The 26,933-nt window shown below is 42.7% G+C and overlaps 1 pseudogene; it reads right to left on the reverse strand.

Moving 5' to 3' along the window:
* Window positions 1-5,442: 5,442 nt before the first annotated feature.
* On the reverse strand, window positions 5,443-11,886 carry LOC132652501 (small ribosomal subunit protein uS5-like; annotated as a pseudogene).
* Between the last annotated feature and the right edge of the window lie 15,047 nt (window positions 11,887-26,933).

A 26,933-nucleotide genomic window follows, 5' to 3' on the forward strand; every position in this document is an offset into this window, starting at 1 on the left:
TTACAGAATTGTCCTATAACTTGTCACCCAAACTTCACCACCTCAGGATGGAAATGGGCATCAATAATCACACTTGGACAGCAGTCATCAACTGGGACCCTCTCAGGCAAAATGGGATGAATGGCCGCCATGTCAACTATACTCAAATCAGTTTTATAATTTCATTTTCCTTTAAGTACTAAAGCAAACACAGAGTTGTTTTTCAGTAATTAACGGGTTTTATTCAACTGTAATCAATCATTTTGACAGTCAAATTGCTCTACATTATCCAATAACCTTTTATAACAATCACATGTAATATCAGTATCATTCCTTTTTACTTGCCTGTGATGAACCAAAGACAGGGATAATAAATTAAGCAACTGACAACTAAGCACCTAAGAAGGCCAGTAACTTAGGCGCTCAAATAATAACTCCAACTACCAGTTGGGTACAGTCAGAGAATAGGAAGTGTGTTTGTGTGTTTTGTTTTGTTTTTGTTTTTTGTTTTTTTAAATCCATGCCTCCCCAGAGGTATAGCTGTCTCGTGGATGATCACTCTTTTACATTTATTTCTATGAGGTAGGGGTATGCTGTAGCCCATGTATGGAAATCAGAAGACAGTTTATCAGAAGTTGGTTTCCTCCTTTTCACCGTGTAGGTTCTGGCGATAGAACTCAAATCATCTGGCTTTGGAGACAAGCATTCTTACCTGCTGAGCCATCTCCCTAGCCCCTAATGGTGATAAGAGTTTATATGATACTGTCCTTGCTCCATTTGATACGTGAAGTTTTCCACCAATAAATAAAATATTCTAGAGCCATTGAAACACAAGGAGCTGGATAAAACTATTTAAGCTGATGATATACAGCAAAACATATAACATTGTTAATCTACTAATAAAGATAAATCACTGTAAGAACCAACTCAACACAAGCAAAGTTAGATAAGAAGTAGGTGTGTCCTTAAGATAAAAAAAAAACATATCAAAGAAAAGACAGCATCATTAGTATGTTCTTAGGGTTACTATTGCTGTGATGAAACACTATGACCAAACTTGGGGAGGAAAGGGTTTATTTAGCTTACATTTCAGTATCACTGTTCCTCATCAAAGGAAGTCAGGACAGGAACTCAAATGCAGGAACTTGAGGCAGGAGTTTACACAGGGGGAACCAGGGTGGGTCACAGCATCAGTGGTGAGCAGCTGGTGGCTGGTGTTTCTCTCTACACTTTAACTCTTAATCTTTCAGGCTGCTAGCCTTGCTACTGTCCACATACACTTTAAGTCTTAAACTTCCAGGCTAGTAGCCTTGTTATTTGGGGCTCTCTCTACCTACAGTTTAACTACAGTTAAACTCCCAGGGGTCGCTGGTCATAAAAGCCTTTACAGGAAAAGAGAGGGAGGAATTGAACCCTGAACTTTCAGATTTAGGGTCTGAAGCTTATGGAACTATTTTGGCCTTGTTTTTTTCTGCCACCAGAACAGCTCTCTGGCTAAAAACATTTATTGTTTAACAGCAGAGGGTCTGAATCAGGTAAGCCAGTTGGCTCTCTGAACTGAAGCATACAAGCTGCTGCAGCCCTGACAGTTTCTTGCTGTAAATACAAGAGGTTGTAGAAAGAAAAACCTTAGTTCCTTTTAACTTAATGGCTTAGCAGTGAACAGTGCCTTGCTGGAAGCGAGTGTCCTAATTAAGAAGGCTGATATCACACTCCTGACTGCTTATCACTTATTAAGCTTAGAAACATGCAAAAACATCACACATTTGGCAGACAAAGCAAGCAGATTTTTATGAGCCACACACACACACGCATACACACACACACACACACACACACAAACAGTAGACAGAACAAGGGAGCTCCCAAAGACTCCATTCATCCACATGTAAGTAAACATGCAGATATAAATATATATGTGTATACATACATAGAGCCAATATAGACAGACAATTAGACAGACAGACACATTCTGTCTAATTCAAAGGTTCTCTCTGTATGTAAAAAATAACATTCAAAAATAGATACAATTGTTACATTAAAAAGGGAGTCAGGATAGGACTATTGATCCTAATATCTAACTAGATACTTTGTTTATAAGTTTAAAGTGGTGGTTTTATCTATATGCTCACTATGAGTCCAAAGCAGAAGTTTCATCCTTTTCTTATTTCAAATGTACATTATGTGTTCAAAGCAAGTTTTTTGTAAAGGCTTTTCTAAGAAACAGGTGTCTATCTTTCTTGTATAGCTATAACCACTTATTCTTTGTTTCTATATTCATATGGTCTTTCTTATTGTGGTGTACACCTGGACTGTATTCTTGGACTATATCTAGAATGAATGTATCTTCTTGATTATTAATTTGTTTCAATCTTGTTTTCCCTCTTGGTGTAAATCAAGTCCACAGAGTTCCTAGCAGTTTCGCTCTACTGCAGGAAGGTTTTTAAATTTCTTGAATCAAGTCAGAAATTCTTTAAAAACGTCACCAGGAGTTATGAAATCATTAATTCATTTAAACAACACTATGTCATGAAGGTACATCTTCAAAATAATCTGCAGGAAATCTGTCTAACAGAGTGAAGCAATAGGCAGTGAGGGTCTCTGCCATGCCAGATATATGAGACAAGCATGGAAAGGCAGTATAGCAACAATAAGCAGTCTTGAGGCCAAATCCTTGGAGCCTTGCCTAAACCAGGGATACAGCCATCCATCAGCCATGCAAAAACAAGCGGGCTCCTCCAGGTAGCTCACTTGCTTGCTTCTGCCAATCCAGCACGCAATTGCATCCAGCAAGAGCTGGTGCAGAGGCCATGGAGAGGTGCTGCTGCTTGCTGGCTTGCTCAACACAACGAAGCCATAGGGAAAAGGAAATTAAAATTACTTTTAATGCTGCCCCACTCTCTGCCATAAAGATAAAAGACTAAACCTCTGACACAATAAGCAAGCCCCAAATAAATGCTTTCCTTTAGAAGAGTTGCCCTGGTCATGGTGTCTCTTCACAGCAATAGAACACTGACTAAAACACTGGGGCATGGAAACAGCCTAAATGTCCATGAACTGGTGACTGAATAGTGAAAATGTAATACCTATATGCAGTGGAATTTCATTCAGCTGTAAAGACAAATTAAATTAAATTAAATTTACAGGTAAATGGATGAAGCCAGAAAGCATTATGTTGAGTGAGGTAACCCTGACCCAAAAAGGTGAACACTTAAAACAGTTGGATCTGTGTGTTGGAGTACCTGCAGTACCTTGGAGTACCTGCAGAATCCAGGATCTGGAAAGGGAAGGTTTGTGAGAAGAGAAGTAAGATCTTACAGGACTGGGTAAAGAGCAGAGGAGGTGTGAAGGGGAGGAATAATGAGAGGCATTTAAGTGGGGAGAAGGATGGGAGCAATGAGAGAATGGATGACTAAATCTACAGAAACATATCTAAAATTTTTATTTATTTATTTATTTTAGTTAGAGTTACCTTACACAGGGAATTATGCTCCTCCCAGAACCGTTGTGTTACCAGATTAAAGTTTAGTGCCAGATGCGGGATACTTGCCCTTGAGATGTCAATTAGAGGTATGAGACAACCCCATCCCGAGGCAGTACAGACTATTGCTATGGGTGTTGACCAGAACTTAATGGTTAAAAGTTATTGCTAAAAGAAACCATACATGTTGGTCATGGGACATGGAGAAATCAGGTTGGTGCTGGCCAGCGCACAGCTGGCTGGCTCAAGCCACAGACAACAGCTAGTGAACTGATGAAGCGGCAGGGCCCTCCGTGTGATTTTGTGGGATCTGTGGGCCCAGCTGACATTGCTGGAGAGTGGCCATCTGTCTGTTCCCATGATCGTTTTTCTCAGTAAGACACCACAGGACTGTTTAGGCTTCCACTTACTAAATCAAATGGTGAGCTGGGTCTGTAAACATAGTTTGTGGGTTTCCTGGGCTAATTAACCAGACATTTATAATCTCCTGGCTTATTAACAATAGATGGCTACACCCAAGTCCACTGTGTATGCATTTTGCTAGTTTATGCTCAGAAACTTTAAATTTGTTCAGACTAATGAATAAGACATTTGCAGCCTCTTATAGTCTTGTTTGATGCTAGTTTGAAATAAGCATTATTTAGTCTCTTAGATATGTTTTCAAGGTTAAGTAGATAGTACATAGCTACAAAGAAGCAACATTGCTAGTTAGATAGGCAGATAGTCTTTAAACACTACAAAGATCTACAAAATATGGCATTTAAAGATATTTTAATAATAAAAGGCTTTTCTGACAGAGACACAGCTGCTCCTGGTGGTGGCTCTAATCTACTTCGAAGAAGAAGAAGAAGAAGAAGAAGAAGAAGAAGAAGAAGAAGAAGAAGAAGAAGAAGAAGAAGATTATGATGATGATGATACAGGGAAATAGAGCCTGTGAGAATATGACTGGGGTGAGAGGAGGCATAGAACAGCCCCAGGTGCTGTTCTTTAAGAGCTCACACCTCATTTTTAGGACGGGATCTGGCCCTGGCTTGGAACTTGCCATGGAGGTTAGGCAGGCTGGGTGGGTGGGAGTGGGGGACTCTACCAGTGTCCATCTATCTCTCCAGTGCTTGGGTTTCAGGCCTGGATCACCACAGCCAGTTTTTGTTATATGAGCTCTGAAGAATTGAACCTGGGTCCTCAAGGTTGAAAGGCAGCATTTTACCAGTGGAGCCAGCTCCCAGACCTACGAGTTGAGCTCTCTCTCTCTCTCTCTCTCTCTCTCTCTCTTGCTTTTTTTTTCTTTTTTCCAGACCTTCACTTTAGTTTTCTGGTATAAAAACCCTATGTGGTGGCTAAAGGTCCTGGGTCCTTCGAATTGGGACTTTAGTGTTTGCATTTTCACAAGCTGCTCAGTGAATTCCCAATAGGTAGCAAAGAATGACTCTTTCCAGAAGGTGGGCGTGTCAGAACACGGTCAAAAGAGTGACCCATGGTGAGCAATGCCTTGGGGAACTATGAAAGAGGCTCCAAAAAAAGGCAGAGGGCCTTTTTACCTCAAGTGCATTCGGTTCCTTGCATTGTTCTTGGAGGTGATTTCGTGCCTCCTGTGGCAAACATTTACATTCAACTGATAAGACATGTTTATTCTTGTTGGATGTCAGCAGATAGCTGTGGAACCTAGTCTGGTGAAACTATCCATTATGTGCTGTCCTCAGAGGACCCTCAAACTGCTTCTGTGCTTTCTCAGATATAATCTATAGCATGTGCCAGGCAATTGGGTTTAAATTGGTCTGTCCTGAGAAAGTTCTGGGACAGGGCTGCTCTGTTAATAGTATGTGCTTACTGGTGTTTATTTACATATTTTTCTGATCATCTTTTTCTGAGCTCAAACAGCCTTCCTTGGATCATTGCTTTCTTTGTTGCCTTCGTGTATAAAAGTACACTAAAGCCAAACTAAAGTTGACTACAGCATTACACTGTAGTCTGCCCAATTCTTTTCAGGTCCTAAGATCCCAGGTCCTGGAGACACAGATCTGCATAGGTTGGTGAAAGTCAACAAGGTGGGGAGATAAGTAACTGTAGGTCGTGGAGATGGCATCAAAGATGGCCTTGTGAAAGTTACCAATGGTGGCTGTGAGCCCCTGGCTGATATGCAACAGTCATCAATACTGGCTATCAGCAGTAACTTCTTGGGCACAGGAGCAGAGACCATGCCAGTGCCTCTTGGGTGAGGGATGAGACTCACCAAAACAGAGCCACAGTGGTCTGTCACCTTAGCATGGAACTTGGCAATCTTGTTTCCCCCACCAGCCTTTGCACACAGGGACGATGGCAGTGGCTACCTCCTTGGAGCACTTAACATCAAGATCATCATGACCATTGTATCTCCAATAGTGACAGAAGCCTTGAACCTGGTCCACTGGCCAGCCAAGTCGGGATCTACATTGTCATGATCTTTAGAATCTCATCCTTAGGGATGCTCTCAGGAAAAAGCCAATTAGGGATTCCTTAATGGGCAGGGATTAGCATACATCTCAGATCTCTTCCAGGAACTTGACCTTCATGTTCTTGACCAGGTAGCCCAGCTTGGTGACAGCGATCCACTCTTTGTCTTCAGCTTTGTCTCCACAGCCCTGTGGCCCCAACCACAGTCACAGATACAGCCATGATGACAGCCACAACTAACTGAGGCGTCTAAGACCACTGCCCATTCCTCCACAGAAGCTGGTGTTGTCTTCCATTTGGTGTTTTCCCAAAGAATGAGTCTAGCTTCCTAAGGAATCAGGAGGATCAGAGGTTCGAGATCAGTTTCAGCAAAACAGTGAGTTTGAGGCCAGTCTGGACAATATGAGAGCCTGTCTCAAACACCCACACCCACAAACACCTGACTATGTCACAGGTGATGTAAGAGAGCAAGACAGTGGGCAGACAGGCATGGTATGGAGGTGTTTGGTCCAAAGCATGTTCTTTGTTTTTTGGGGGGTTTATTAAAATGTAATATTTTTATTGATTATCTGGGAATTGCACATCATGCACCCCTATCGCACTCACGTCACATTCCTCCCAAGTCCACCTCCCACCCTTGTGACCTGCTCCCCCTTGACCCCCAAAACAAAGAAGAAGAAAATTAAAGATGAAACGAAACCACAAATCCAATTTGTGCTGCTCATGTACTCACTGGAGCATAGTCAAACTCCCAGTGGCCAGACCCTTAAAGCAAGCAGAGTCCTTCCCCACCCACACCCCACCAGCAGCCAGCAGCAGTGGAGAGCTATACCTCAGCATCCCTATTACAGCTTTTAAGAGTTCCCTTAAAAGCGGTGTCTTGTCTAGACTTGCTTTCGGGGCATGAAGAGGCAGGGGTTGTCCCCGAAGCCTTCTACATCGCTCCTTCAGTATCAAGAACTGAACAAGCAATGCACACGAACAGCTGCAGCCCCTTGGTCCCAGTTACCTAAGTTTGAATCCTGGATCCGCCTTTTACTGTATGGTTTGGGGCAGTCTATTTCTAGTGTTAGTGCCTCTACAAAATGGAAAGAATCGTATCTCCACAAAGAGTTGCTTTGAAGCTTAAGTGAATGCAAACCGATTTGGGGTATGTCTTAGGGTTTTATTACTGGGAAGAGCCACTATGACCATGGCAGCTCTTATAAAGGACACTTAATAAGGGCTGGCTTATAGTTTCAGAGGCTTAGTCCATTATGGCCCATGGCCTTCCTGGGCCCAGTCTCTGCTCCTCCTGCTGGTGGCCAACAGCCCCCAAGAAGACCCAGAGGACTCTGTCTCAACAAAGTAGATGGGAGAATTGACTTCTAAATGTGGCCCTCTGACCTCCACATGAATACCACGGCACATACATTCCCACAAATTGAATAAGTAAAGTTCCAGAATAATCAAAAGAAGCTGTCAGCAATCAGGAATACTAGTGTTCATCAGGCTTTCTGCATCATCAGTACCCAGGATCCAGGGCCCAAGAACTAGTACCATACAGTCAAGATGGCCCCTCCCAGATTATTACCATCCAGTCAAGATGCCCCTCCCCCATCATTACCATCCAGTCAAGATGCCCCTCCCCCATCATTACCATCCAGTCAAGATTCCCCTCCCACATTAGTTAGTGTGGTCAAGATAATCCTTGGCAGCCTTGCCTGAAGGACCATCTTCCAGGTGGATCTGGATTTGGTCTCACTGACAACTAACATTAGCCATCTCGTGGGACATCGTCTGCTGTATCCCTCTATGTCTGAGTCTGATTCTCTGCTTTTCTAGCCCTCTCTGTGGCACAGAATGGCCTCAATTTTCTCAGTGCTTTAACTAAGAAATAGATGTGAACTCTTAGTCTGCAGCCCGATTCATAGATTCATATTAGATGTTGCTGTCAATGCTAACACAAATTAAAACTTAAAATGACTAGACTGCATGCAGTAAAATGTAGTATTGACTAAAGGGGGGAAAACTGACTTCAGATCAAAAGGAAATCACCCTGGAAAGTTCCATCTGTGGTAGATAACAGTCCTCAAAAAGTCTTCATGCCAGAAACAGCTCAAATTGGTCAATTCTGATCTAAACGGGACTTTTAGGTGATTAGATTTACATTCTAAATTTTAAAGGCGAGGATTTGAGAATGTGGCTCCATGGCAGACCAGCTGCTTAGCATGGGCAAGGCCCTGGGCTTGATCTTGAGCACAAAGCAGGACTGACTGAAGAACTGCTTCTGTCAGAAATAACTTTGGTAGCCAAGGAGGAAGGGTAGCCATATTAGTCACCTTAAATGGTTTTCAAAACAGTGTCTCTCTGTGTAACAAGCCTGGTTATCCTGGAGCTTGCTCTGTAGGTCAGGATGGCTTCCAAGTCAATTATCTGCCTGCATCTGCCTCCCCAGTGCTGGGACCAAACGTGTGCGCCGCCACCCCCCCCCAGCAATCCTAGGCACTTTTAAGTTGACAATCAGTATTAACCATTACAGTAGCACATGTGTGCAATCACAGTACTTGGAAGGCTGACACAAGAGGCTCATGAGTTAGAGGGCAGCCTGAGTCATATCACCTTTCTCAAAACAAAACAAGACAAAAGACCCAACAACAACAAAGCAAAACAAACAAAAAGAAATTCAATCCATAATTTAATAGCAATTTTAAAAAATATGTAGGCTATAAAAATGATCAATAAATGCATTTATACATATTAAGGTTTATTATTTATTGAGTTCCTCGACACCTCCTAGGGCTATTGTTGTTTACATGTAAGATGTTCTATGAGCATGCAGCAGTGTTTATATAATTGTGATTCGTTATCAAATTATTACTAGGGTTCAGGATGGGAGTGTGAATCAGATTGGGGTGCATGTATATAGAAGAGATGTTAAGAGGAAACAAAGGGCCTAGTGTTCTCAGAATGAGCACCCTCTGTTCCCCAACCCCGTTACGCTATCAGGAATCCTACGTCATTTACCGCGGCTCCTGTTATTTGTCAAACATCAAACAGAACACACTCCAGGCTCAGGCTCTTAAGAAAGAGTCTCAACACTTCCTGGCTGTGACACCCTCCAGAAGTCACTGTTTCTCCCAGCTCCAGCCTCCTCTTCTGAACATGAGGGTCGCAGCAGAGGGGCTTACCTCCTGAGGTTATGGTAAAGACCACAGAGACAACGGCCCCAACTGGCAGGCCTGGCATGCGGTCAGCCTCAGGGTAGATAAGCTATGGCAACTCTAAGTGTATGCAAGTTCACTGAGCTGCACAGACTTTGCGACTGGTTAATTCTGGCGTGTGGTGCTTTTATTTGCAAGGTTTTTTTTTTTTTAATAATAAAGTTTATTTTTAAAATAGCTACTATTCTATGCAATTGGTCTAACTTTCCTCTCTCTCTCTCTCTCTCTCTCTCTCTCTCTCTGTGTGTGTGTGTGTGTGTGTGTGTGTGTGTGAAGTTGCTTACATAGCTGGCTGCTAGTTCTTTTGGAGTAGGATCTTCATATCACATTTCTTTTCCCGCTGTACTATTTCCAGGGCCCCAGCACAATGCCATGCTTAACATCAGATCCTACTGATTTTTTTCTTTTTTTTTGTAAACTAGAGGTTGCATGCAAAAGAGAAAGCAAACTAAAAAGAAGAAGGGGGCTGGAGGCTATTAGACATGTGGGGTGCATCAAAAGCCAAACGGACAGATGGTTAGCAGGGGATCGGATCAAGGTAGGGAGAACACCTGGGTTCCCTCCTAATTAGCTGACAGGTGGGTCAAGGATTGAAAAAGGTAGGACACTGGCTGCTGCTTATTCCCCAGAATAAGGCTGCCCGAGGCAGGGTTTGTTCCTGTGGCTTCTCCTCCTTATGGCTGCGTTAGTACAAGTTCAAAATATGTCCCCCTTCACCTTGAAGCAGCCCTGAGCAGAAGGGAAGCGTTACTGACGGCTTTGATAACTGGGCCTCTCACAAAAGGCTCCGAGACCCCAGCTAGCTCTCTGCTTCCACGAGTCACGTCTCCCCGTGCAGCTGAAATACAGCTTGGAAAGACAGACGGCTGGGTGCCCTCGCTGTCGCTGCGGCTTCCTCGAGCCGTGACACGCTTTCTCTTTTATGAGCCTGCGGGGCTGTAATTCTCCTTGCTTGGCGTTTATGGCACCTTCATGTTAGCAAGAGGCTCTGCGGCCGTTTTTACGAGAACTGCCTTGCCGAGCCCTGCCAGGGTTAATCACCCAGGCTCATCTGGAGGGTAGAGCAAAGTGCCCACAATGGCGGTTGCAGCCCACTGGTCCCAAAGGACAGGAGCAGGGTAGGCAGATGTCACTTCTCCTCAGATATGTCTGAACTGATTTGTCACCCCTGTAGCCTCAGCAACTTGTCTAGCTCTGTCCTCCACAGCCATGTCACCAGTGGGTCGTGAAGCCAAGACCCCCAAAGTATCCCTAACCCTTCTGCTTCTGTAACCCTGCAGCCTGCCCCACTCCACTCCCAGCACTGCCTGCTTCATCTCCTGCCACTGCCAAGCATCCGTCACCCATCAGGGGACAGGTGTGTGTGTGTGTGTGTGTGTGTGTGAGAGAGAGAGAGAGAGAGAGAGAGAGAGAGAGATTGTTTTGTTTCTCAAGACAGGATCTCTCTGTGTAGCCCTGGCTGACCTGGAATGCTCTCTGTAGACCAGGGTGGCCTCAGACTCAGAGATCTGCCTGTCTCTGCTTCCTGAGTCCTGGGATTAAGGGAATGTGCCACGATGCCTGGCTTTGTGACTTTCTGACACTTGGAGAAAAATTGTCATGGATATCCAATAGTAAACATATACTGTGTGTCTGTGTGCAGGTATGTTTTTGTGTGTATATGTGTTTGCGTGTATGTGGATTTGTGTGTGTGTGTGTGTGTGTGTGTGTGTGTGTATGTGCGCGCATGCTCACTCCAGGGTACAACCTCAGTTGTCACTCCTCAGGCACCCTCCACCTTGTTTTTTGAGGATCTCTCCTTGGTCTATAGCTTGCTAAGTAAGCTAGACTAGCTGGTCAGCAAGCCCCAAAGACCCACCTGTCTTCATCCCCCCAGCACTGGGATGGCAGTGGGTAATACCATGCTTTCTAAGACGAGTTCTGGGGATCCAACCCAGGCCCTCCCTCTTACAAGGCAAGCACATACTGAGTGAACCACTTCCCTAGATCACAGGTAGTATTCTTTTAGAAGCAAAATCAGGCTGGGGACATGCTCAGTCAGCAAAGCGCTTTCTGTACAAGTGAAAGAATCTGAATTTGGATCCCTGGCACACAAGTAAAGCAGTAAGTGGGTAGTTGGATCCAGTGCTGGGGAGACAGGTGGACTCCTGGAGCTTGCTGGTGAGCTCTCCAGGCTCAGTGAGATACCCTATCCCAAAACAGGAAGTAGAGAGCCACTGAGGAAGACATCCAATGTCAGCCTCTGGCCTCCGCATAAATGCTGTACCCTGTGTGTGTGCGCACACACATTCATACACAGCACACCCAACGTTTTAAAAAATTGAAAATAGCAGGGCAACGGTGGTGGTACACGGCTCTAATCCCAGCACTTGGGAGGCAGAGGTGAGCAGATCTCTGAGAGTTCAAGGCCAGCCTGCGCTACAGAGTGAGTCTCAGGATCCTCAAAGCTACAAAGAGAAACCCTTTCTTGGGCCCCACCCCAAAAGAAAATGTAGCAACTGCTTCTGAAGAAAATGAAAGCTGCTTCTGAAGAAAAGAAGCTTATCCAGAATGAAGTCCATGCTCCTATGTGTGTCGTGGACCTTCTGGGAGGGCTGGCATCCTGCCCGCCTCTCCGTAGTCTTTCTTTCTCATTTCCCCTGGCTGTGTTCTGACTTCGCGGACCACTATGTTCTTTTCTAACTCCTTGGAAGACTCTTGCCCGGGCTCAGAACACAGGGCTCTCTGCTCTCCTTCCATCTCAGATCCATCTTGAGCAGCCTGCTTTCCACCCCAGAGCACGCTAGACACCATTACAACATTTCCGGCCTGTCTCTAAGCTAGAAGACGAGCTCCACCGGAAGAGGGCCTCACATTTTCAGCCTGTGGGTAGAAAAGCCAAACTTGTCTTGTAGAGAACCACCTGCAGTTTTCACTGTAATCAGTAGAGGGCAGCAAAGACCCGGAATTGTCTAACTTCTGGCCTTGCTCTCAAAACTTTTCTAAATTGTAAAATCTTGCTTTTTTGTCAAAGACCAAGCTTGAGTTCATCAGGAATTTAAGGAACATATCCACCCATACAGATTCTTCTCCCTCCCTTATTAACCGAGCATTCTTCACTCTGAACCACTTACAAGGCATTATTTTTTTAGAGCTCAAGCTGCAAACGTAGCCTCGAGAAACAAAGGCATAGAGATATAAACAGAATAACTAAGTAAAAAATAATAACATGATAAAAGAACTTTTAAAACAGAAACATAGGCAGATGTTATATAGCCTAAGCTGAAAAGAAGCCCAAAGGCCTGTAGCCTGTCCCTGCCTGCCTAACAAGCCAGGAGTGGGAGGAGATGCTTATTCCATAGTCCACAGCTGTCAGGACTTAGTCTGCAGCTCTCCCTGATGGCTTGTGGGAGGAGCCGGCACCATGTAGGCTGGGGCTGTCTGCTTCGGTACCAGTAAGAACAAGCCGGGTGTCTGCTTTGTTCGCTCTCTGCCTCCACCTCTGCTTACCTCACCTTGCCTTTTAAAACATCTCGAATTCCCGACCCTCAGGGCAAGGACTTCAAGGTCTTAGTCCCCTGCCTTTTCGGGCTGCCAGGGCACTTTCACTGCCTTCACACAGCACCTGGATCATCAGACACAGGATGTTTGCACTCTCTGCAGTGCTGTCTTCATTTGCCCTCTGCCAGCACATCCGTTCTCATGGGTGTTAGACATAGGTCAGTGTCCTGTGGGTGGAGGTGCTACATTTGACTGACACAGCAATTAGAATAATCAAAGGGCCATAAGGAGCTGGGCCTTCTAGCTCAGGCCTACAACCCTGGCAACTTGAGAGGCAGATGCTGGAGAATAAAAAATTCAGTGACTGCTTGAGCTACAGAGCCAATTAAAGTCCAAACTGGACAACTTAGTGAGATCCTGTCTCAAAGCGGAAAGTACAGAAAGGGCTGGTGGTGTAGCTCAGTGTCAGGGCCCTGGCCTCGTATGCACAAGGCACCAAGTTCAAGCCTCACTACTGTAGATAAAGAGTGGACTGTGGGAATTGTCAACCCCAGCACTGCTGACATTTTGGGCTAGACAGTTCTTTCCCACGTAACACTATGGGAGAATTATAAACTGGGCATGACATCTCTGGTCTCCACCAACAGTGTCTTAGGGTTACTATTACCGTGACGAAACACCATGACCAAAGGAAAGCTGGAGGGGAAAGGGTTCATTTGGCTCACACTTCAACATCACACAGTCCATCACTGAAGGAAGTCAGGACAAGAACTCACACCGGGCAGGATCCTGGAGACAGGAGCTGATGCAGAGGCTGCAGAGGGTACTGTTCACTGGCTTGTTCCCCATGGCTTGCTCAGCCTGCTTTCTCATAGGACCAGGACCACCAGCCCAGGGATGGCACTGCGCACAGTGGCTGGACCCTCTCCCATCAGTCGTTAATTAAGAAAATGCCCCACAGCAGAATCTTAGGGAGGCATTTTCTCAACTGAGGCTCCCTCCTCTCTGATGACTCTAGTGTGTGTCAAGTTGACACAAAACTAGCCAGCACAGACAGGCTGTAATAACCACAGTGTCTCCAGATGTTGCCAACTATCCCCTGGAAGAAACTTCTCCAATTCTCTGAACTGCTACTTTAAGAGGGTTATTGTAGCAATTAGGGATACTGTTGCAGCCTGGCATGGGGACCCTTGTATCTAGTTCTGCTTTCCTTAGTCCATGTGCATCTGTTGTCACTTGAAGCCTCTGTACTTGGTGGACTGGACACCTGACCTGACCTTACCTCTCAGTTTCTCTCCTCTGGGAATCTGAGACTCAGACCAAGGAACTAACCAACACGGGTTCCTAGTGGAGGTCAAAACCTCTAAGCAAATTTGGACGTGTGTTTGAGGGATGTGGAAATAAAGTCACCCTCCTGCATAAAAAACACCTTCTAAAGCACACTACACTTCAGCTACCAGCGGCTTAAGACATCCTTGTGCAGTTATAACTACTGCCTCTTCTATGAGAGGGCAGCTTTTTTCCCCCCTGTCATTGGCCAATGTGGGGTCCTACTCGGTACATTCTATGTGGTTTGGAACTGAATTGTAGGCAGAAAACATCAGGGTACAGGTAGGTGATAGAGCCCATTCTTGGCTTTTACCTGGCCCAGCTTTGTTATAACCTTTTATCAACTCAGAGCCAACTTGCCGCTGACAGCAATGGCTGCTTGTGTTTCTTCCTGTAGATTCCTGAATAGGTGATTGTGAGCAGATCATATACAAAACATGGCTGGCTGCTCACCCAACAACCATCCCTCATTAGTCTTGTTCTGGTGAATATTCCCAGGGGATGAGTACTAATTAAACTGTATGGACAATGAGGTGTGAGGGGAATCCTAGGGGGATGGAGCTTATGGGAAAGAATGTCATCTTTGATCAAGAGGACAAAGCAGAGAGGGTGCTAACCCATGCCCTTCCGATCTGCTTTGGGTATGTCATGTGAGGAGACAGCCCATAAAGTTGTGTAGGCATCTTGTGGCAGAGGGAAAGCTGGGAGGAATACAGAAAAGGTAGCAGATGAGGGCTTTGTGTCCAGGAGCTGGTGAATCAGCCGTCCTGGAGCCATTTGCCTTTGGACTTCTTATTACAGGAGGTGTCCTTACAGTTCAAGCTGCCTTGACTCAGGTGTCTTGTTACTTGAAGCCCAAACGATCCCGACTGATGCAGGTCACCTCATCTTTTCAGGTCAGGTCACTTGGGTCCTAGGATAGACTCGAGCCGTCAGGTCATAAAGAGAGGAAATTAGAGACTCAACGAAGCTTCAGTCCGAAGTTCTTCTACCATTATCTCCTAAGAATCAAGGGCATTCATTTATAGAACCAAATTATTATTATTGTTGCTATTATAGATTCAACACTAACTATGCTATCATCTAATACAAAAACCTTAAGCTCCAATTTTTTTTTTCAGGCTGGGGAGTTAACTCAGTCAGAACTGTGCTGTCTCGCAAGTACAAGGACATACTTTGAATCCCCAGAACCCACGTAGAGTCCGGCATGGTGGCACGGTCTTGTAATCTCAGCACAGGGGAGGAGGAAAGGGAACCCTGGGACGCACTGCCCAGGCAGCTTAACTTAATAGACAAGCTCAAGGTCAGTGAAAGACACTGTCTAGAAAGCAAAGTGCATGTTCTCTTGAAGAACAAAACCTAAGGTTGTTCTTTGACCTCCATACCCATACAAAATGCACTCATCCTCATATTCAAAGGAGTCTGGAGAGGTGACTTACTGGATCTTATAGGCATCGAACAAATCTTGGCAGCTTCCAGGAGGCAGGAGATGATGAAGTAGTCATGCCTTTTGAGCTAGGACCAGCTGCTGTGGAGAAAGGGAGGGAGAGTCTTCAGAGAAAAGGGTGGAAAAAGCCCAGAGTGTTAGGGCAAGCATACTAAGCTCGTATTTGGATGGATATCCAAAGAGGAAAGGCAGAGGGATGCTTTGAGTTAGAATTCATAGGAGCCTGAAGGCTTGGCGGGGTAGATCTGTGGGCAGCTGCCTGCAATCCTTTAACTCTTACTTATTTTAAGCGACTCTCTGCTGTGTCTATTGCCTCTTCTGTTCCTTCTCTTTGAGTGTTCACTTCTAAAATGATTGATATCAACTTTGATTGTGAGTCTTCTTATTTTCTGAGGTTTCTAATTCTGATGTATATCATCCTTTCTTAATGTTATTTTGCCAAATAATCTTAAAATAGTAAGTTACAATTTTCAGTCTTTATAAACATTTCTTTCTGGTAAGTTTTTATTGTTGGAATGCTGTTCTGCCCAGCGCTTTCTTTCTTTCTTTCTTTCTTTCTTTCTTTCTTTCTTTCTTTCTTTCTTTCTTTCTTTTCCTTTGTTCTTTCTTTCTTTCTTTCTTTCTTTCTTTTATATCAAGTTATTTGAGAGTTCTCTTGTCATTTTTTAAATACAAACTTCAACATTTCCTTATGATGAAAAATGGGTCAGAATGACTTTTCTTGCATCACAACTATCACTCCCTCTTTTGGTGTCCTTACAAGTACTTTATGGGGTGTGACTCCTCTCCTTTAACCTGATCTTTATTTTCTTTCAAACTCCCCCGTGGGTTCCCATCTTATAATTGGCTTTCTACACCGCCTCTACCTTTAGCATGAGACTTTTTAATATAAAGGAGCCTTTAGTCTTGAAAGGCCACAGAGGCAAGACTGCCTCTTCTTCAGATCTTCCCTTCAGCACACACATATCCACAGCAGTGTTCCATTGTGCCCCCAAACTACCTTCCACTGCTTTTCAGTGATGACTCCCGCCTTGTTGTTCTCTTTTGTGTACACTGATACAATGTGCATCTTTCACTATCTTTGTTGGCTTTCATATTGCCTGTTCAGCTTTGAGGGTCCAGGGGATGCCTTATTCATTGAGGTAACTTTTAAGTTGTTGACGCTGGGCCATGGATGTTACTATTTAATCTGTCCTTTTAAAATATATTTTTTATTTTATGTATATAAGTGCTTGCTTATAGGTATGTATGTGTATGTATGTGTGTGTACTACACGCATGCCTAGTATCCTCAGAAGTGAGAGGAGGATATTAGAGTCCCTGGAACTGGAGTTATAGATGGTTGTGAGCCACCAACCTTGTGGATGTTGGAAACGTAACCTGGGTCCTCTGGAAGGACAAATACTCTTAACCACTGAGCCATCTCCCAAGCCCCTCATTTGTCCCCCCCCCCCTTTTTTTTAATGGAAAAAGAGGATTTGGAAGGACTTACAAGCATTGCGGCTACTGTTACCATTTTCTATATTTTCACAATGACTTATTTGTTAATTAATTTTTAAACACTAATTTTGAGCCCTGAATTGAAGCATTTATGCTCTTCAGATTCTCTTGGTGCCATTAACTTTCAGTGTCCAGCTGACTGTTCAGCCCCAACTGACACTGTAATTATGTCATTTAGGCCCATATGATACTGCCATCTGAATTGATCATCCATTTCCAGGACCCTCTTTCCAACTGCCTTTGTGTGCCCTCATAGAGAGCCTCTGTTTTACATGCTATTATACAATATGATAACCTGAAACATTGCATAATAAATTCTGTTAGATGGGAAAGACTATAGGTTATCATATAACCATGATACAAACCACAATTTATGACTTTGTTTATACTGTTTATAATAATATGTTTTTAGGTATAGCATTAGCTTCAGTAAATATATACAACTGTATAACCCCGACCTAACCAATATGTAGAAATTTTCCATCAAAAAGAGCCCCGCAGCATTTTCTATTCAACGTCCCTCCCAACCTCCAATAAGCATTAATCTGTCTTCCAACCATGCCATTTCCCTTTTACTTACTATTATATAAACCAGTGGTTCTGAACCTTCCTAATGCTTTGACCCTTTAATACAGTTCCTCATGCTGTACCTTAAAATTATTTCATTTCTACTTCATAGCCATAATTTTGTAAGTGTTATTTATAAATCGTAATGTAGATAACTGATATGTAACCTCAAGTGTTGCTACCCTCGGGTTGAGAACCACCGAAAACAGAATCATATAACACAGTAAGTAACCCTTTGTATCTGTACCCAGAATAAGCACTCAGACATGTTGTAACACATCAGGAATGGTTACTTTGTTTTGTTTTGTTTTTTAACCACTATATTGTTTCATTGCATGACGGTACCACAACTTTTGTCTGTGGTCACCTGTAAGTGGACATGGATTGCTTCCAGATTTTAGAGATTGTGAGTAAATCTGTGATGAGCCTCTATCTGTGTACAGATTTTTTTCTGAAGGCATGAGTTTTCATTCTTCTTAGGGAAACATCTAAGGATGATTTGTTGGGTCATGTGTGAAATGTTTACTTAACTCCATAAGCAATTACCAAGCTGTTTCCAAGGAGGCTGTGGCAGTTCATACTCCAACTAACTATGTAAAAGATTTTGTTAATTAATTTTTAGGATTTGACAGGAATAACGTAAGTCCATTTTTAGTATTTAAGTAAGTTAAAGCTTACAGAAATGTTAAAAGCTTCCATTACTCTTTTCTTTAGCCCCTCTCTACCCCTCAGCTGGGCTGCTGTGATTTTTGATGTATTGCAGATTAGAACTTCACTAAATTCTAATCTCAACTAGACTGTATTGTATAGGGGCACCGGGCTTATATGATACTGTGGTTAGCCAAACCTGATTCTTCATCCTGGATTGGCTTCCATTTCCAAAGACTGAAAGAAGCAACACGTACACATTACACACATATGTGTATATCACTAATCTTAATAATGGCTATATGGATTATATATGTAAGTATATATGCATAGTATCATGAGATATTTATCTATGTCTCATAATGTAGAACATACTTGAAATAATTTATGTATGTAAAGATATATTTCCATGGGACATTCCTTATCAATCTGGATTTATAAACATTTCGGTACTTAGTATTCACACATCCATGTATTCATGTGCTTTGGGTATCAGACAGACTGCCCTAATGTAGAGTCTTTATATATAACTTAATTGTTCAGAAAATTCTTCAGAAGATGAAAACTATGTACATATGCATACATACTGCTTCGTTCTAATTTATAAGTTTATATATATCCTAATAATTTATAACTTATTTAAAATTGACCAAAAGTGGCCATGAGCTTAAACACCAAGAGAATCAAGTCACCTGCACAGGTATTCATCATATTCCTTTTATAATGATAAACTTGAGGGGAAAAAAAAGTCAATCAAGAAGTAAGGATTAAAATCTTACTGATATAAGATAAAGTCAACAAATTTTTAGTAGCAATATAGAAAGTGTTATAAAACGCTTTAAGTGAAAAATGAAGCTCATCGAAGCTTTTATATAGTAATCTTCTATTTAAAACACACACATAAATCTGGGTGTGGTGACTCACAGCTTTAGTTGTAGCACTTGGGGGACAGAGGTAGATCTCTGAGTTCGAGGCCAGCCTGTCTACAAAGCAGGTTTTAGGACAGCCAAGGCTACACAGAGAAACCCTGCCTTGGGAAAAAATTAATAGTTAGTACATAAAATAATGTGTGCATGTTAGTATAATTTTTCTAGGATAACAAACACCAAAATGTTTATGTCATAATTCATTCAGGTATTTGTGGGTTGGGCCTTTTTATACTCTGCACATGGGGACTACCCAGTCGGCGGTACTGGATTTTATACTGAGCTTTGACAGCCTTTAGACCTGAGAAGGGGCTCCCTCCTGGACATTCTGCTTGGAGTCTAACATCACAAGCTCACAATGAAAGGCAAGTTTACTAAAAAGACTGTGGTGCACACTGCACGGTACAGCCACGACTCTCAACACGTCCCACTCAGGCCACCTGAAGTGCTACTCCTGCCTTCTTCCTTTTTCTTTCTTGCCTCCTGTCCTAAGCAAAAGGTGACTTTCTACAAACATCATGAAGGTTGAGGCCTATGCTGCCAGCATGCCCGAAGGACAGTCCTAAGTAGGAGAATTTTAACTGTGGCAGCATTTGGGCAAGAGAAAAGACAAATTAATTAACCTATCAACTCCTTCCTCTCAGATGTCACGAATGGTATAAATTCCTGCATAATAAAACATTGTTTCCCAGGGGTGATGAACATCCGCTTTCTTGCTTCTTCAAGTTCTAATGTGTGGACCCATAAGTACTCACAAATTAATGCTGTGTCTGCAACAGCTGCTCATGGTGGCCAAAGAACATTCTGCAATATTAAACATTCTCGCTTAGCTTTTATAGTCAGTACAGGCATGGCATGCTGGAATCATGAAACATAACTATCCTAGTTTGCTTTCCAGTGCAGTGACAAACATCATGACCAAAAGAGCTTGGGGAGGACAGAGTCAGGACAGGGACTCAAGGCAAGAACCAGGAAGCAGAAACTGAGGCAGAGGCCATGGAAGAATGCTGCCTACTGGCTTGCTCTTTATAGCTTGTATATAAAACTGGTTGTCTTCCTGTAGCACCCAGAACCACCTGCCCAGGGACAGCACTGCCTACAAGGGGGCTGGGTTCTTCCATAGAAGTCATTAATCAAGAAAATGCAGGGAATCTTATGAAAGAAGAGGAAGACAGAATGACCTGGAGGGTTCAAGAGCTCCACAAGGAGAGCAACAGAACCAAGAAATTTGGGCCCAGGGGTCTTTTCTGAGACTGATACTCCAACCAAGAACCATGCATGGAGATAACCTAGAACCCCTGCACAGATGTAGCCATTGCAGCTCACAGTGTCCAAGTGGGTTCCATAGTAATGGGAACAGGGGCTGTCTCTGACATGAACTGATTGGCCTGCTCTTTGATTACCTCCCCCTCAGGGGGGAGCATCCTTACCAGGCCACAAAGAAAGACAATGCAGCCACTCCTGATGAGACCTGATAGGCTAGGGTCAGATGGAAGAGGAGGAGGACCTTCCCTATCTGTGGATTTGGAGAGGGCATGGGAAGAGATGAGGGAGGGAAGGTGGGATTGGAAGGGAATGAAAGAGGGGGCTATAGCTGGGATACAAAGTGAAAAAACTGTAATTAATATAAAAAATTAAAATTAAAATAAAAAATGCCCACAGGCTTGCCTCCTGGCTGGCTGCCCAGTCTGGTAGGGGCATGTGGTGAATTGGATGAGAATGGCCCCCATAGGGTCATATATTTAAAGGTTTGTTCTAATTGGTGGAACTGTTTGGGAAGGCTTATGAGGTGCAGTCTTGGGGGAAGTGAGTCACTCTTGGGCATGGGCTCTGAGGTTTCAGAAGCCCGCACCGTTTCCAGTCAGTGTTTTCTCTCTGTCTCGCTCTCTCCCTCATGGCAGTGTCTGAAGAATTAAGCTCTCAGCTACCTCTCCAGTGCCATGTCTGCCTGCCTGCTGCCATTTGCCCCACCATAATGGTCATGGATTCACCCTCTGAAACTATAAGCCCCCAATAAACTCTTCTATAAGTTGCATTGGTCATGACATCTTAGCACAGCTATAAAAAGTGCCCAATTAAAAAAAAAAAAAAAAAAAAAAAAAACAAGACGTGGGCATTTTCTCTGCAGAGGTTCCCACTTTCCAAATGACCCCAGATTGTGTCAGGCTGACAAAAACCAACTAGCATAATGACATTACCTTTTAATTAGCAACTGATATGTTTTCAGCATAACAATTGCAAATAATCTCTACTTATAAAAATATTTAGTAAAAGTTTATTTAGAAGTAGACAATTACTTTCATTTAAAATTTTAATTTGCTGGGCCTGGAGAGATGGCTCAGGGGTTAAGAGCACTGGCTGCTCTTCCAAAGGTCCTGAGTTCAATTCCCAGGAATCACATGGTGGCTCACAACCATCTATAATGAGATCAATGCTGTCTTCTGACGTGCAGACAGAACATTGTGTACATAATAAATAAATAAATCTTTAAAAAAAGAAAAGAAAAAATTTAATTTGCATAATCATTCATTAATTAATATTTGTGTTTTGCTATTATATGCTAATTGATAATTTTAGATGTTTTAGAAGAAAAAGTATTAGAAGTTAGAAGAAAGTTCTAATGAATGAAAATACTTTTAATTTTCTGATATCTCATTATTTACTTCAAATATATATTTTGGTGGTGTAAACTCAGATTTGAAGCCCTTTGTGGCATTTTAATGTGTCTGTGCAAGCATGCATGCGTGTGTGTATGTGTGAATATGTGTGTTGTATGCGTGTGGTTGCAAATAGTATGCATGCTCGGAAGCTAGAGGAGGAAGCTGGGCACAGCAGCTCTGTCACTCTCCTTGCCTCCTGACAGGGTTTCTCCTCACCAGGAGTCTTCAGACCCCACCTGCACGGTTCTGGGTTATGTAGTCCCGCTCATGGCCACACCCACCTGTGTGTGCTGGGCTTGAGCTCTCAAAGCAAGCACTGTTAGGTAGCACTGCTCTCTCCCAGCCCCTCTTTTCTTCCTTCGTATCATTGAGAATGGAAGCAAAAGGAGATGGGACAGAATTACAAACCCAGAAAGTGGAGCTCAGAAAAAAAGGGCAGAAAAGAAGAAACAGAGCATGTTCAGGAAGTTAGCTCCTCCCACTCTTAAATTGTAGACTATGACTACGCCTTCTACCGAGCAAAGCCTTCACAAAGTTCACAAGGAAGCCTCACAAACTTGCCATTTAATGAAGATTTAGTCACTGAGCAAACTAATTAAAATAGGACCAAATCCACAGGACCGAGGACATCACCTCTCACCTTGTATTTTTACTAATGAAATGTTTTCCTTCCTGAGCCAAACAGGATAACCAAAAGGTATTTTTCATATCTAATCCACACCCCAAAGCGGACAGGTTTGAGATGGATCCACTACCTGAAGATAAGTCATGGGAAAATGGTTGAATAGGGGAAGGAAGAGAAAAGCTCCCACTCTATAAATTCTCTTCGCAAGGGGGCCTGGAACCGCCTAGGCAAGCCTTCTGAGCAGAGCCTGAAAACGCGTTGCTCAAGCCTCCTGCACGCAGGAGTGTGTTTCCAGGAGAGCAAGCTGATTCAAATCGTTGCTTATTGACTTTTCCACCGTGTGTTTTAGCGTTTCATGGTGAAACAATTTCGAAAGGAGAAACTGAGGAAACTTCCTTCCAGACTGAAGTGGAAAGACGAAGCATGCCGTTGCTGTTGTTACACAGCCTCCCTCTCTCTTCACAAACACTTTCCGCCACTGATGGGTTCAGAGCTAGAAATATTTGGGTTTTTCATTAAAGGAGCAGAAAACGATAGTTGTACTAAAAAGGGGGCAAGGAACAAATACTAGGAGTGAAAAGAAGTGTGAAATAATAGCAAACAATCGAAGGCGTTCAATAAGGAAACAGATGCATTCACGGGCTCTGCTGCCTCAGGATAAGCCTTACAGAAACACCGTTATCTGCATTTCGCCCAGCTTTGCGAGAGGCCAAAAGCACAATATTCATAGAAGACAATGGACTAGTTTCTTGGAAAAAAAAAAAAAAAGTAATGCAAACTTCACACCAAAATAGTGAAGCATATGAGAATCATAAAAACTAAAATAGTGACGTTTTAAAGGTTTGTTTTATTTTTTATTTTGTGATTATGTCTGTGTGTGGGTATGTGTCTTTGCATGCACATGTATGAGGGTGCCCTGCAGCTGGAATTACAGCTGGTTGTGAGCTGCCAGTGTGGGTGTGGGTGCTGGGAGCTGAACCTGGGCCCTTCTGATAAAAATAACTTTGTTGCTTAAGAAACATTTTAAACTTATTTAGTGGAGATACGAAACACTTAACTGTCGATTAATGAAGTATAGAAAGTCTTTCATGGGGGCTGGAGAGATGGCTCAGTGGTTAAGAGCACTGTCTGCTCTTCCAAAGGACCCGGGTTCAATTCCCAGCACCCACATGGCAGTTCACAACTGTCTATGACCCCAACTCCAAGGGATCTGACACCTTCACACTAATACACATAAAATAAAATTTAAAAAAAAAAAAGAAAGAAAGTCTTTCATTTACGTATACTTTGTGTCAACAGACTAAACATGCATATCTTCTTCATTCCTTTATGACAGAAACACTCCAAAACCATTCTTGTAGCTTTTTGACACTTCAGCACTGTACTGGCTGCTTTTGTGTGTCAACTTGACACAAGCTAGAGTTGTCAGAGAAAAACGAGTCTTAGGAAATGCCTCCACGAGATGCAAATGTAAGGCATTTTCTCAATTAGTGATTGATGGCAAAGGCTCAGCCCATTGTGGGTGGTGCCATCCCTGGGCACATGGTCCTGGGTTCTATAAGACAGCAAGCTGAGCAAGCCATGAGGAGCAAGCCAGTAAGCAGCACTCTCCATGGCTGCTGCCTCCAGGAGCCTGCCCTGTTTGAGTTCCTGTCCTGACTTCTTTTGGTGATGACAGCAATGCAGAAGTGTAAGCTGACTAAACTCTTTCCTCCCCCACCTGACTTTTGGTCATGGTGTTCCGTTGCAGCAAGAGAAACCCTAAGACAACCTCACAGTTACTATCTAGAGTCATCCCACTGTGCAGCTGCATATCACTGTGCTTTGTAAGAAGGTTTATTTGTTTTTATATGTGTGTTTTTCACAAATGTATGTGCCATAGGCGTCCTTGGTGTCTGCAGAGACCAGAAGAAGTTATCAGATCCCCCGGAACTGGAGTTGCATACGGCTGTGAGTTGCCGTATGAGTGCTGAAAAATGAACCAGTGTCCCCTACAAGAGCAGCCAATGCTCTTAGCTACTGAGCCATCTCTCCATGCCCCCTTCCCAGGTTCCAATTCATATCCAATTACAACATAGTGTTCATGGGATTGTAGTTACCACCCACCCCTACCTACTGTCCTTCACCTCTGGTAACTGACTGTGGTATTTTGAATAGTTATGGCCCCCATAAACTCATGGGTTTGAATGCTTGGCCCATAGGGAGTGGCACTATTAGGAGGTGTGGCCTTGCTGGAGGATGTGTGTCATTGTAGGGTGGGCTTTGAGGTCTCCTATGCTCAAGCTACTCCCAGTGTGGAACACAGTCTCCTTCTGTGGATCAAGATGTAGAACTCTTAACTCCTTCTCCAGCACCATGTCTGCCTGCATGGTGCCATGCTTCCCATCATGGTGATAATGGACTAAATCTCTGGAACTGTAAGCCAGCTCCAATAAAATGTTTTCCTTTGTATGAGTTGCCTTGGTCATGATATCTTTTCACAGCAATAAAACCCAAACTAAGATAAGACATTCTTATCGATCTCTATGAGATCAATTTTTGAATTTTTTTTTTTCGAGACAGAGTTTCTCTGCGTAGACCTGGCTGTCCTGGAACTCACTACGGTAGACCAGGCTGGTCTCAAACTTATAGATCCACCTGCCTCTACCTCCCCCAACCCCCAAGTACTGGGATTAAAGGTGTGGGACACCACTGTCTCTCTCTCTCTTTTAAGATTCCAAGTTTATTCACAACTAATCTTTGGTGCCTGACTTATTTCACTTAACTTAATGTTCTGAGTTTCTTCCAGATTATTACAAATTATAAGATTTAATTCTTTTTAGGGCAGAATAGTGTTCTATTATTGTGTGTGTCTATACATATATATGTATACACATACTTATTTTATTTATCTGATCGTCATTGTAGATCTTAGGTTATTTCCATTTCTTGGCTACTGTGAATAGTGGTGCAACAGACATAGAAGTGAAAACAGCTCTTTGACATGCTGATTTCATTTCCTTTGGATAGGTACCTAGTAGTGGGACAGTGGAATCATATGATAGCTCTAGTATTGATTTTCTGAGAAAATCCCATGCTGTTTTTTGTAATGGGTGTATTACTTTGCTCTTACACCTAACACTTGTTGTAGATCAAAGAATAAGCCCCATTAAAGAGGTATTTAAATCAATATGAAACATATTAATAGCTTCTGGTTTTGATTTTTAACAAAAATATAGCCTTAAAGACTGTTTTAAAAGAACTTTATTTTATTGGAAAATTATATTCTCTTAGAGAAGATGAAAATTGAAATATGAGGTTTGTATAATGAAATCATAAAATATTATATGATAATATTTTGTAATATTCTGCCTAACCTCACCATACCGTTAAGTGTGATTTGTGATACCTTGGGTTGGCTTCTGAATGTAAACTCTGCTGCAGTCACTTCGGCAACCATCACAGTTGCTTTTGACTTGAAATCAGGTTTGTTCCACATTGAATTAAATTTTAAAATAAAAGTACACTGACCTAGGAAAGTTTGTCTTAATTTGGCATTCCTTCCTTGAAACATTACTTGTATAAAATTCTTGAGGATAGTATAAATGGTAGTTTGTTAAAATTGGCAAGAAAAATAATTTTAATCAAATAAATGTATAGTAGTAGAACAATTCAAAAGAATTCTGAATGCCTTTTTCATTACTCAGACAAGCTATAGAACTCTAGTAAGGGTGCATTGAAGGTCAGTCTACTTTAAAAGTTGCTCATAGGGGCCAGAGAGAAGCCTCAAGGGTTAGAGGTGCTTGCCTCCAAGCCAAGATGGTCTAAACTTGACCCCCAGGACCCACACTATGGAAAAAAATCTGAAAGTTGTGTGCCCTCCTCCACATAGGACCATGGTAAGCATTTCCTTCACCCCACACACATGATCATGTGATCGCAAACACATGCACAATAAATAAATAAGCAAATAATAAATAAATAAATAAATAAATAAATAAATGTGAATCTTTAACAATTTGCTAATATAAAGTCATTTAAAAGCCTGTTCACATTGCTGGGTGTAGGGGTACATGTCTTTAGGAGGCAGAAATGGATTGATCTCGGAGTTTCTGGCCAGTCAGGGCTACCTAGTGAGACATCTCAAAAAAACCACATCTCAAAAAACAAATCAAAATAAATCTCTCCCTGCTGGGTGTGGTAGGACCTGTAGGGAGATTGTAGTACTCAGGAGGCCAACACGGGAGAATTGAGAGTTCAAGGCCAGTGTAGGCTCATTAGTGAATGAGCCTCCAGAAGGCTCCAAAAGGAAAAACAAACACAGTTAACTGTTCTCAAGTTTGTTTTACGAGTAGAATGGTGGAATGCATTTCATTACATTTAATAGTTGGTTAGCTCATTCATAACTCTTATTATTTAGACATTAAGTTCCTTGTTTATATATTTGCACGAGGTGTACAGACTTGTGTGTGATAGTTTCATAACTAACGTTAACAAGGAGAAATACTTAAGGGGCGATAACTGACTAGGCTGTGAGTCAGGTCGTTTTTAGTGACTTACAACATGTCTGACTCTAGCTCACGTAGAATAACCATGGGATCAGCATTCTTCTTCTTCTTCTTCTTCTTCTTCTTCTTCTTCTTCTTCTTCTTCTTCTTCTTCTTCTTCTTCTTCTTCTTC

The sequence above is a fragment of the Meriones unguiculatus genome, chromosome 2 (assembly GCF_030254825.1).
Source record: "Meriones unguiculatus strain TT.TT164.6M chromosome 2, Bangor_MerUng_6.1, whole genome shotgun sequence".
In the NCBI taxonomy this organism is placed as follows: Eukaryota; Metazoa; Chordata; class Mammalia; order Rodentia; family Muridae; genus Meriones; species Meriones unguiculatus.